The sequence below is a fragment of the Gracilinanus agilis genome, chromosome 5 (genome assembly GCF_016433145.1).
Source record: "Gracilinanus agilis isolate LMUSP501 chromosome 5, AgileGrace, whole genome shotgun sequence".
Lineage (NCBI taxonomy): Eukaryota > Metazoa > Chordata > Mammalia > Didelphimorphia > Didelphidae > Gracilinanus > Gracilinanus agilis.
In genome coordinates this window covers 217,305,045-217,317,429 of record NC_058134.1, presented here as the reverse complement: position 1 = coordinate 217,317,429, position 12,385 = coordinate 217,305,045, and positions in this window count along the sequence as shown.

Sequence of the window (12,385 nt, the reverse complement as noted above, 5' to 3'; positions counted from 1 at the left end):
TTTTTTTTTAACCTTCACCTTCTGCCTTAGACTCAATACTATATATTCCAAGGCAGAAGAGCGGTAAGGGCCAGGCAATGGGCTGGGGGGGGGGGGGGGAGAGGGGGAGTGAAGTGACTTGCCCAGGGTCACACAGCTAGGAAGTGTGTGAGGCCAGATTTTGAACCCAGGACCTCCCGAGTTGCTAGGCCTGGCTCTCAATCCACTGGGCTACCCAGCTGTGCCTTGGTCTTCTTCTTAATGACTGAGGGTGCTCTGTAACCCTGATATTGCACCCTGATACTGCACACCCTAAGGGTAGATGATAGAGAAGCACAGGGCCTGGAGCCAGGCAAGGTTTTGGGGGAGATGAGACACTGACACTCAGTAATTCAAGAGGAAATAAGCACGCAGCCTGATGTCACTGACCATAAGGGCTACAGGAAGCTGTAGTTCTGGGAGGACCATGGAGGTTTGGGGGGTGAGGGGAGGGAAGGCAGATTCTTAAATGGCTTTGAAAAAAAGCTGAGCTGTAGCTGGGCCTTAAAGACTAGGGAGGATTTGGAAAGGATGAGAAAAGGGTGGGGCAGGAACTGGGAATCTACTCCCCTGGATGATAAAATGGGAACAGCTGTTCTCCCTAGAAAGGCTGTCCAAGAGATAACCAAAGGCAATCAGAAACAAACAGTCAGAAGGTTCCTTTCTTTGCTGCCTGGCACCTAGAGCCTTGCCAAGCAGAAAGGTGGGTGATGCCTGCCAAGCTCCATGACATAGGCCTTGTAGAATTTAAAACTGGAAGGGATGGAGCAACTAGGTGGCTCAGTGGATTGACAGAAGGTCCTGGGTTCAAATTTGACCTCAGACACTTCCTAGCTGTGCAATCCTGGTCAAGTCATTTCACCTCCATTGCCTAGCCCTTAACACTCTTCTGCCTTGAAACCAATACACGGTATTGATTCTAAGGTGGAACATAAGGGTTAAAAAAGAACTGAAAGGACCTTGGAGGTCATTTAGGTTAATCTCTTCATTTAGGGAGGAACCCTAGAAACTTGAACCCAAACTCTCTGGCACCTAATTTAGCGGCCTACAACATGCCTCCCTTGATGGAAATGGAAAGAAGAGAGAAAGCTGGGAAGCCAAGCACAAACTCTCAGTTATCCCTAAACACATCTGGAAGGAAATGGAGAACACAAGTGGGACCCAAGACATCTAAAATATCAAAGTTCAGCCATGTTCAATGCACAAAAATGTATCACACATTTATTGGGAATGTGCTGTATGCAGAGCACTGTGCTAGGTCCTGGGGGACCCCAATACTCTGAAAGACGTACTCCCTCCCCCATGGAGATGGAAACCCAAGCATGCCTAGAACACTCATCTAGATCTGCCCATAATTTGCCACAGAGGGTCCACCCAAAGTTCTGGGGGCCTTTCCTGATGTGAGGTGGCTATCATGGGAACCCCAAGGCCCTCCACCATTTTCTCTTCCCATCATACATTTCTCTGAGGACACTCTTCACACCGATTCTTGTAATTTCTCCCTTGTTACAGGCTACACTCAGCTCACACCCACTAAGAGCCTCTCCATACCCCTTGGGACGAGCCTCAAATTCGATCTGATGACAAGTGTTACCTTTTGCATCCAAATTCTTCTCACTACTCACAGAGCCACTCCTCTCATTCAGCCCTCGTTCCCTCTCCCTTGGGCTACTGAAATGACCTTCTAACTAGTCTTCCTGCCCCAAGTTTTCCTTCTTTCAGCTGCCAAAGTGATTGCCCAAAAGCTCAGATCTGACTAGGTCATGCCCTAGCTCAAGAAACTTGAGGGGCTGCCTGTTGTCTCTGGTATGAAATACAAATTCCTCTACCATCTAAAGGCCTTCATAATCTGCCTCTGAACTATTAATTGAAACTTATTTCATCTCCTTCCCTTTCATATACTCTACATGTCAACTATACTGACATACTGCATACCCCACCCCACCACACATAGCACACTCCACCTCCAGTTGCTGGACCTTCATCCTCCATGCCTGGAACACCTTTCTTTCTCACCTCCAACTCTCAGAATTCCTACCTCCCTTCCAAATTCAGCCTCTCATTAGGACCACTTCCTCAAAATGCCTTTGTCTGTATTGCAGGTTTATCTGTTCCTTAACACTCCTACCCTCCTCCCAGTGGAATGTAAGCTCTTTTTGGACAGGGATAATTTCATTTTTATTTTTTATCTTTAATATCTAGCCTAAGGTAGGTACTTAATAACAGCTTGGTGGATGGAATCAAAATTCTGTAGCATCCTTGGAAGGATATGGGTGTTGAAGTCTCATAGTAGATCAAAGGATCATGGATTTGGAGCTGCAAGGGGTCTTACAGACCAGTAAATCCAATCCCTTCATTTTTCAAATGGGGAAACTAAGGCACGGAGAGATTAAATGATTTGCCCACAGTCATTTGGCCAATAAGTAGCTGAGGCAAGAAATGAAGCCATGTTTTCCTGCCTCCAAGCCCAGTCTCGCTGAGGAACTCCAGGCTCCTTGAAGGCAAGAGCTGGAGTCTCTTCTTTCCCTTATACACAGTATAGTACCCAAAAGCCACTTGACAATTCATAGGTTCACCAGGATGTCAAGTTTGAAATGAAATTGACTAAGGCAGGAGGACCCTTTGGGCAGCCCAGTGAAGTCCCTGAATCCCTTCTCTGAATTGTGTTTTTAAAAGGAATAAAAGAAAATACAAAGGTTTAGAGCCCCGCCTCATCATCATCCAGAGGAGCAAGCTGAGTCCCACAGAGATTTGCCCAGAATCAAGGTAAAGACCTTACATCTTCCAAAGAATCAAAGGGCCTGGTACCTGGACAGAAGGCCTTGAGAGCATGAGTGGAAGTTCTAAATGCCCCAGTCCCCTGGAGTGAGGGGGAAATATGGGAAATAGAGGTAGGGTGCATTTACTGGTTGGAGAGGGGAAGAACTTCTCTTCAGCCAGGAGGTTTCTTGGACACCTCTTAGAAAAGGATATTTCAGAGAAAAAAGGTACAGTCAGCTGAGATGTGCCAGCGGAAGACCAAGGCCTCTCAGGGTACCTTATCTCACTCTCCTCCCTCTCTCCCCACCAACTTTACTGTGTGCTCTGCACATATTGGCCCATCTGCCCCCTGCCTCTTCCAGGTTGAGACAGGACTGAGACTGTGGGACAGAGGGAGAAAAACTAGAGGCTCCTACTGGCTACCTCCTTCCCTCCACTTGCCCTATGACTCCCTCAACTTTAGCCTTGGGGAGTCAGAGACAAAGGAGAAGGGAGGAGGAAGAAGAAAAAGAAACAGTAGTAAGAATGGAGGAGAAAGAAGGAAAAAAGAGCACCAAGCGGAAGGAGGAGTGAGGAGATAGGAGGAAAGAAATTGCCCCTTCCATCACAGAAGGCAAAATTTAATTGGCTAGGAAGAGGGAATTGAGAGTTATGAAATCACAGAACCTAAGACCTAGAAGACACCTCTAAAAGAAAAATCATTTGGACCAATCTATATAGGAATTCTCTCTAAGGGATCCCTGACAAGTTATTATCCAGATCATTCACCAACCCATTTAAATTGAAGGAACTCACTACCTTAGGAATCAGCCCATTTCCACTTTGGAGAGCTCTATGGGTGAAAGAGTTTCCCTTTCCCCCCCTTTTTCCCCTTTTATTGGGTCCAAACCCCCTCTTTACAAATCCTAACCACTGGTCTTGGCTTTTCTCTTTGGTGTCACCCAGAACATTTGTCCCTTTTCCCACATGAAAACTCTTCCCAAAATGTTGTTTATCAATCAGTTCTAATTCTGGAACCCCAGGATCCTGAGATTCTGCACCTCTTATCATCTGGGCACCAGGCACAGTCTCTGTGGGCTCACTCTCTAACTCTCCTCCTACTCACAGGAACCCCTCCACTCCCACAGCTCCTCTAGTCCTTCCACTGAGCACCCACAGTGTAATAAGTATTTGTTTGTCCTCTGTTGGCTTCTTAGCCTTGAGTGAAGAGACTCAGGGCAGATTAAGGCCTCAGCCACTTGCTTCCTAGGTCTCGTGGTAGATACATTTTTACAAGTGTATCAAATTTTGCCATGAAAAACTCTTGGAAAGTTCATCACCAATGCCAATTTCTTTCATTTCAGATTTTTTTAAAGTCCCAGAACATAGCAGAGTCACATAAATGATATCTATAAGCATTCAACTAGCTAGATGGTACAGTGGATAGAGCACTGGGCTTAGAGACAGACTCACCTTCTTGAGTTTAAATCTGGCCTCCGACACTTACTATCTGGGCAAGTCACTTGACCCTGTTTGCCTCAGTTTCCTCATCTGAAAAATGAGCTGGAGAAGGAAACGGAGAACCACTCCAGTTTCTTTGCCAAGAAAACCCCATATGGGATCACAAAGAGTTGGACAGGACTGAAATAACTGAATGGCACATAGGAGACAGGCAATGGGCTACAATCAGAGGATGATAGATTTGGAGTCTGAGGATCTGGGTTTGAATTCTGGCTCTGTCACTTACCGGAATGAACTTGGGTCTTCACATCTCTAATCCAATTTCCTGATACATAAATGAACTGGACTAGGTCACTTTGAGGGTCCCTTCCTGGTCTAAACCCTTGATCAGAGATCAGATTGGTGCTTTTATCCACACAGGGAGAAATCAAGTGGGTAAATCAACAAATTACAGAATTTGACGCTGGTGATGGAATACTATTGTGCTCAAAGGAATAATAAACTGGAGGAATTCCATGTGGACTGGAAAGACCTCCAGGAACTGATGCAGAGTGAAAGGAGCAGAGCCAGAAGAACATCGTACACAGAATGGTACACTGTGGTACAATCGAATGTAACAGACTTCTGTACTAGCAGCAATGCAATGACCCAGGACAATTCTGAGGGATTTATGGAAAAGATGCTACCCACATTCAGAGGAAGAACTGCAGGAGAGGAAACACAGAAGAAAAACAACTGCTTGAACACATGGGTTGAGGGGGACATGGTTGGGGATGTAGACACGAAACTACCACACCAATGCAACTATCAATAATTTGGAAATAGGTCTTGATAGATGATACATGTTAAAACCAGTGGAAATGCGCATCAGCTATGGGGGGAGGTGTTGGGGGGAGTAAAGGGGAAAGTAAGAGCATGAATCATGTAACCATGGAAAATTTTTCTTAAAAAAATTAAAACAAATTTAAAAAAAAACACAAAAACAAACAAACAAAGAATTTGAGGCTTGGAAGATACCAGTGGCCAGTTAGTACAGCCAGTAACTGAAAGGAATCCCCACTATGACATGCTAGATAAGTCTTCATCCATTCTCTGGTGGGAATCCACAACTTCCTGGAGCAACCTAGTGCTTTTGGATGGCTCCTATTGTCTAACAAGTTCTTTTAAATTGGCTTCTTTGCAGCTTCTACCCACTGTTCTTGGTTCTACCCTCGGGGCCAAGCTGAACTAGGTTAATCCCCGTCCCACAGGATTCTTGAACCCTACTAGCATGTGCATATTCTCCTTAAGCCTTCTCTTCTCCAGGCTGAACACTACAGTTTCCTTCAATTATTCTTCATATAGCACAGACTAAAGGCTCTTTATCATCCTGTTTTTCTCTCTTAAACTGTGACACCCTAACCCCAAAAGGGAACACTGCTCCAGATGATGTCTGACTAGGACACAGTACAGTGGGACTATCACTCATTATTCCCAAAAGTCAGCCTTTTTTGCTTCCATACTACACCTCTGACTCTCATTGAACTTAACACTATTTTTACAGAACTGTGCTAGACTCTTGTATCTGCCCTTTTTTTACTTGCCCTTGATTTCATCTTCTATAAAAGATGAAGGAGCTGTTTTTTTTATAAAATATTTTTATAAAATCTAAGTGACACTTCCCAGCTGTGTGACCCTGGGCAAGTCACTTGACCCCCATTGCCTACCCTTACCACTCTTCCACCTATAAGTCAATACACAGAAGTTAAGGGTTTAAAATTTAAAAAAAAAAAATTTAAGTGGGTGGTCTTTCCTAAACTCTAGGAAGGAGTAAGCTACCCTGATGTAGGTTCCCATCAGTTCTACCCCAACATCCACTCACTTTCAGTTAATGAGAACCATAACCAATACCAAAAGTTACTTTGGGGCAGCTGGGTAGCTCAGTGGATTGAGAGCCAGGCCTAGAGACAGGAGGTCCTAGGTTTAAATCCAGCCTCAGACACTTCCCAGCAGTGTGACCCTGGGCAAGTCACTTGACCCCCATTGCCTACCCTTACCAATCTTGCACCTATAAGTCAATACACAGAAGTTAAGGGTTTAAAATAAAAAAAAAAGTTACTTTGTTGGTTCTGCCACTATTTTCTTTGTTAATTATTTTCTTTTTAAGTCTTGCAGAAACAATTTTTGACAATCATTTTCTAATATTTCAGATTTTCTCTCTCCCTTCTGAAATATGGGTTTCTCTCTATTCCTCACTTCCCTCTCCCCCATGACAGTGGTAGATAATCTGATAGAATTTATACCAGCAATTTCATGCAATACATATTTCTATATTGCTTGTGTCACTATAGATTATTATAGAACATCAAACAAACAATAAAAAAACTCATAAAGGAAATAAAGCAGAAGATGGCATGCTTTGGTCTGCCTTCAGATTCCAACAGTTCCTTTATTGTCTGTGGAGAGAATCATAAGATTCATCATAAGAACCTGGTGGCTATCTTGGAAACTTTGTAGATAGTAATTGAGTCCTTCACAGTTGATCATTGTATAATATTTCTGTCACTGCACACCATGTTCTCCTGGTTCTGCTCATTTCACTTTGCATCACTTCATATAAGTCTTTCCAGGTTTTTCTGAACTCATCCTATTCATCATTTCTTATGGTGTTCCATTACAGCCACGTGCCACAACTTGTTCAGCCATTCCCCAAATGATGGGCAATGCCTCAGTTTCTAATTCTTTGCCACTATAAAAAGAACAGTTAAAATATTTTGCTGAAGGTAGGTCCTTTCCCCTCATCTCTGATCTCTTTTGGATACAGACCCAGTAGTGGAATATCTGGGTCAAGGGGTATGCATTCGACAAAATGACTTCTGTTTCTCTTTCCACTGATCTTCACTCAAATGTTTTGTACCACATTTCCCTGCTCTGGCTTCCAAATTTCCTCACATACAGTACCTTTTTTTTTTTTTTTTTAAACTCTTACTTTCTCTTAGAGTGGATACTTTATATCGGTTTTAAGAGAATAGCTTAAGGGTCAAGCAATTGGAACTTAAGTGACTTGCCCAGGGTCAAACAGCTACAAAGTGTCTGAGGTCAATTTTGAACTTAGGTCCTCCCAACTCCAAGCCTGACTCTCTATCCACTGTGTCACCCAGCTGCCCCTACAGTAACTTTCCATACACACTTTTAACATGCAATGCTACCTTACACACACACACACACACACACACACACCCCTTTTGCCAATTCTTTTTTTTTTTTTTTGAATAAGGTTTATTCCTCCACAGTCGTGTTCCAGACTTGGATTTCATTCTACTAAGTCTCAGTGATACCTATAAGGTACAATTTGCTTCTTTAGAGGTAGATCTCTATTCTCTCTTCCTTATTGCCTAAACTTTGGAAACAAGTCAAAGAAGAATGACCATTGCCCATGCTATGATATAATAATATACAATAATAATAAAAACATTTATACAGAATTTTTAAGATTTGCCAAGCCTTTTACATATCATCTCATTTGATCCTCACAACCACCTTGTGAAATAAGCGCTACAGACATCTCTAGATTATTGGGGAAGGGGATAAGCATTTATATGGGCCTGCTATCTGCCAGGCACTGTACTAGGTACTTTACAAACATTATCTCATTTAATCCTCACAAGAGCCCTGGGAGGGAGGTGCTATTATGATTCTCATTTGAAAGTTGAAGAAACAGGCAGAACAGGTTTAATAACTTTCCCAGGGTTTCTCAGTTAATAAATGTCTGAGGCTGGATTTGAACTTGGATCTTCCTGACTCCTAGCCCAGGACTCTATCTACTGCATCATCTAGCTGCCTCATAATATAATATTTAATGAGGCACCTAGGTAGTGCAGAGGAAAGTGCTCTAGTCCTAGAGTCAAAAAGACCTTAGTTTAAATCTGGCTTCAGATATCTCTTAGCTGTGTGACCCTGGGCAAGTCACTTAACACCAATTGTTTAGCCTTGACACTCTTCTGTCTTAGAATTGGCACTAAGACTGAAGGCAAGGGTTTAAAAATAATATAATAATTGTTATCATAATTCCCTTTCTCAATGGAAAATGGGACAACTGAGACTCAGAGAGGTTAAATGGTTAGGTCATCAACCTAAAGTTAGTTCAAGAGGAAGGATTGGAACCCAAATCTTCCTAACTCCAAATTCAGTACTCTTTATGATACAGTAGTTTGGGTAGCCCATAGAATTGGTTCATTCATACATTCATACATTCTAGAGCAAGGCACTGGCACCAAAGAGGACTGACAAGGGGAAAGAGTCCAAACTCATACAGGATAAAACCTACCGGAATCACTAGCCAGTCACACCCAGATTAATGAGATCGAGATTCTATTGAAATAACACAGTTGTATTCATTGGACAGAATTTTCTGCTCCCTCTTCTCAAAAAAATTTTAATGGATCGGAGAAAGTTTGATTTATAGGTGAGATGAGCAGCCACAACTCAGGAGCTGAGAGTGACTTCCCAGAGATTCTGGTTCATTATTGTTATTTATGGTCAGTTCTGGGTCAGTGCTGACAGCCTCCTCCCGAGCAACATCTGGAAGGGAGTTTTCACCTCTGTCTCCCTCAGCTATACTGATGTGGTGAATTTGCATTTCTAGGAAAGTAAAACACATGTCACATTACAGATGTAGATATAATAGTGCTTGAGGACAGATAGAGTGGGAATGGGGTGGAGAGAGGGACAGGGGAGGGAGGTTAGATAGAGAAAATGGAAGAGAGGGGCAGGGGATAGCCCATAATAATTAATTGCCTCTGAGGGATGCAGGGTAGGCTGCCCAGAAATTGGGAGCCAGGGGTGATGAGCTGAGAGAGACTGCCCTGAACCCTTTGGAACCCAAACTTCCTTGAGATGGGGGGAAGCTGCTATCAATAACCATCTAATGTTAACAGTTAAAGGCTGAGTATGGAAGAGGATTTGGGAAACTGGAGAGGCCAGACTCTAACAAAAGCATCTATGGCTTACTCAAGCAGGAGCATTCAAGGCTTTCTATTTGAGTTGGTCAATGTGAGGGGGTTGGGTATTTTTCAGGGCCATGCCAAAGCAGGAGAGAGGTTCGGTTCCCGTGGGAGTGAGAAGAGAACCATTTTCTAAATTTTTTACTTTTTATTTAATTAATTAATTTAGACGATTTTTTCATGGTTACGAGATTCCCGGAGCCCACGAGCAATTCCACTGGGTTTTACACGTGTCATTGAAGAGAGCCATTTGATAAGGGTTCCTCTATGGAAAGCTGGAAGGGAGGGAGGTCACAGGCCATCTGGCCCAACCCCCTCATTTTACAGATAAGGAAACGAGAGGCTCTGGGGCCATAAAGGACTTTCTCAAGGCCACACAGGTAGTGAGAAGCGGGAGCTTCCAGCCTGGATCCTCTGACTCCAGAGCCAAAGTTCTTTCCACTGCAAGACTTGTCACCCTGACCTGGATAAGAAGGTGAGAAAGGAGAAAGGGCAGAGGGGGAGGGGGGAGAGGGAGCGGAGCTAGATCCGAGCATGCTCAGTTGGTGATGAGCCGGGCACACACGACCTGTAAGGCTGGGACGGCCCCCTGGGGCCAACACATTCAGCTGTTGGCAGCTCAGGGCTGCAGCGCCACCTGGTGGCCACTTCAGGTAATGTACCCTGAGCAATTTCTCTAGCTGCCCCTCCCAGGATCAGTGTCTTTTTAGGGCAGTTGCCTCTGTCTGTGGAAATACGTGCCTTTATGTTCTCTTTACCTCTAACCATCCTTCTGGCCACTCTTTCTGCCAGTGGCATCCCCATTCACCCTGGCTCCCACTTTCCTATTACGTTTTTTATGCCTGCTTTGGTACATCCTGCTCACAGTTCAAACCCCTTGCAAAGTACAATCCTCAAACACCATTAGGTATTTTGCTTCACCATTTTAGCATGCAAGAGAGATAACAAAGCCTGAAGTGTAGTCTAATGCTCCAATAATTTGCCTTTTGTTAAAAGGAAAGACAATTTCAAATAAGGAAACTGAGGCCCAGAGAGAGGAAGTGATGTCAGAGAATTATAGGCTGGTTAAGGAATCCTTGTATACCAGGTGGCTTCAGGTAACAGTCAATGGGAGAGAGCAAGAATTGTCAAAATTGCTCTATCTTTTGGTGATGGAATACTACTGTGCTGTAAGGAACGATGAACAGAGGATTTCCACATGAACTTGAAGAACCTCCATGAACTGATACAGAGTGAAGTGAGCAGAACCAAGAGAACATTGTACACAGAAAGTGTAACATTGTGGAATGATCCAATGTAATGGATTTTACTATTAGTAGCAATGCAATGATCCAGGACAATCCTGAGGGACTTATAAGAAAGAATGCTATTCATGTTGAGAGAAAGAACTGTGGGAGTCAAAACGCACAAGAAAAACATATGACTTATCACTTCCTTATATGGGTATATGATTTGGGGTTTTAGTTTTTAAAAACTGTTCTATTTCAAAAATGAATAATATGGAAATGGGTATCATTCATATAACCCAGTGGAATGTTGGCTCTAGGAGGGGAGAGGGAAAGAAAATGAATCATGGAAACATGGAAAAATATTTTTAAAAAAATCAAAATTGCTCTATCTTGCCTGCTTTCATGGGGAGCTTGGGACAATGCCAAAATTGCTTCAACAATATAACTTCAGAACACTTGTGAGGAAATTTGTTATTAAAATAAATTTTTTGATTGTTTCAACAAAGATCTGTTTAATAACAGGGGGGACCTCCCTCCCCCTCACTGAGATGTGTCTGCCAAGTACATGAGTACTCAAGAAATTTAAAATTTTTTGCATGAAAGAATTGAATATAGCCAACTAACATAGTCTTATATAAACCAGTTAGAAATCTAGAATTTTGATACTACAAATTTGTCAACAAAGTCTACAGATTTGGCAAGGAAAATGGCTTTTGATAATTTTTTTTATTTTTTTTGAAAATTTTTCCTTGGTTCCATGATTCATGTTCTTCCTCTCCCCTCCAAATCTCCCCTCCCACCAATGCGCATTTCCACTGGGTTTTACTTGTGTCATTGATCAAGACCTATTTCCATATTATTGATAGTTGCATCAACCCATGTCTTCAAGCAGTTGCTTTTCTTCTGTGTTTCTACTCCCATAGTTCTTCCTCTGAATGTGGATGGCATTCTTATTTATAAGTCCCTCAATACTGTCCTGGATCCTTGCATTGCTGCCAGTACAGAAGTCCATTACATTTGATTATACCACAGTGTATCCGTCTCTGTGTACAATGTCCTCCTGGTTCTGCTCCTTTTACTCTGCATCAATTCCTGGAGGTCATTCCAGTTCACATGGAATTCCTCCAGTTCGTTAGCTTTAGAAAACCCAGAAAGTAGGTTACTTTTTGCAGGCCTAATTTCTGTAAACATGTTGTAAATATTCTTTAAATATATTCTGTAAAAAATAAATATATTCTGTAAAATTGTTGCCTATAAGTGTAGATAAATATCTTGCAAATAAGTGTTTTTTAAAAGTATGTATTCTCTCTGCTTGTACAAAAATATTTATAGCTGTGCTTTTTGTGGTGGCAAAAGACTGGAAAATGAGGAGGTATCACTCAATTGGGGAATGGCTGAACAAACTGTGGTATAGGATGGTGATGGGATACCATTGTGCTATAAGGAATGATGAACAGGATGATTTCAGAAAGAGCTGGAAAGATCTCCATGAACTGATGCAGAGTGAAACGAACAGAACCAGGAAAGCATTGCACACAGTAACAGCAATATTGTGAGATAATCAAATGTACCAGACTTTGCTACTAATAACAGTGCATTGATCCAGAACAACTTTGAGGGGCTTAGGAGAAAGAACACTATCCACATCTAGAGAAAGAACTGTGGGAATACAAATGCAGAAGAAAATATTATTTATCACTTGTTTATATGGGTATATGATTCATGGTTTTGAATTTAAAAGATTACTCTATTAAAAATTAATATGGGGCAGCTGGGTAGCTCAGTGGAGTGAGAGCCAGGCCTAGAGACAGGAGGTCCTAGGTTCAAACCCGGCCTCAGCCACTTCCCAGCTGTGTGACCCTGGGCAAGTCACTTGACCCCCATTGCCCACCCTTACCAATCTTCCACCTATGAGACAATACACCAAAGTACAAGGGTAAAAAAAAAAAAAATTAA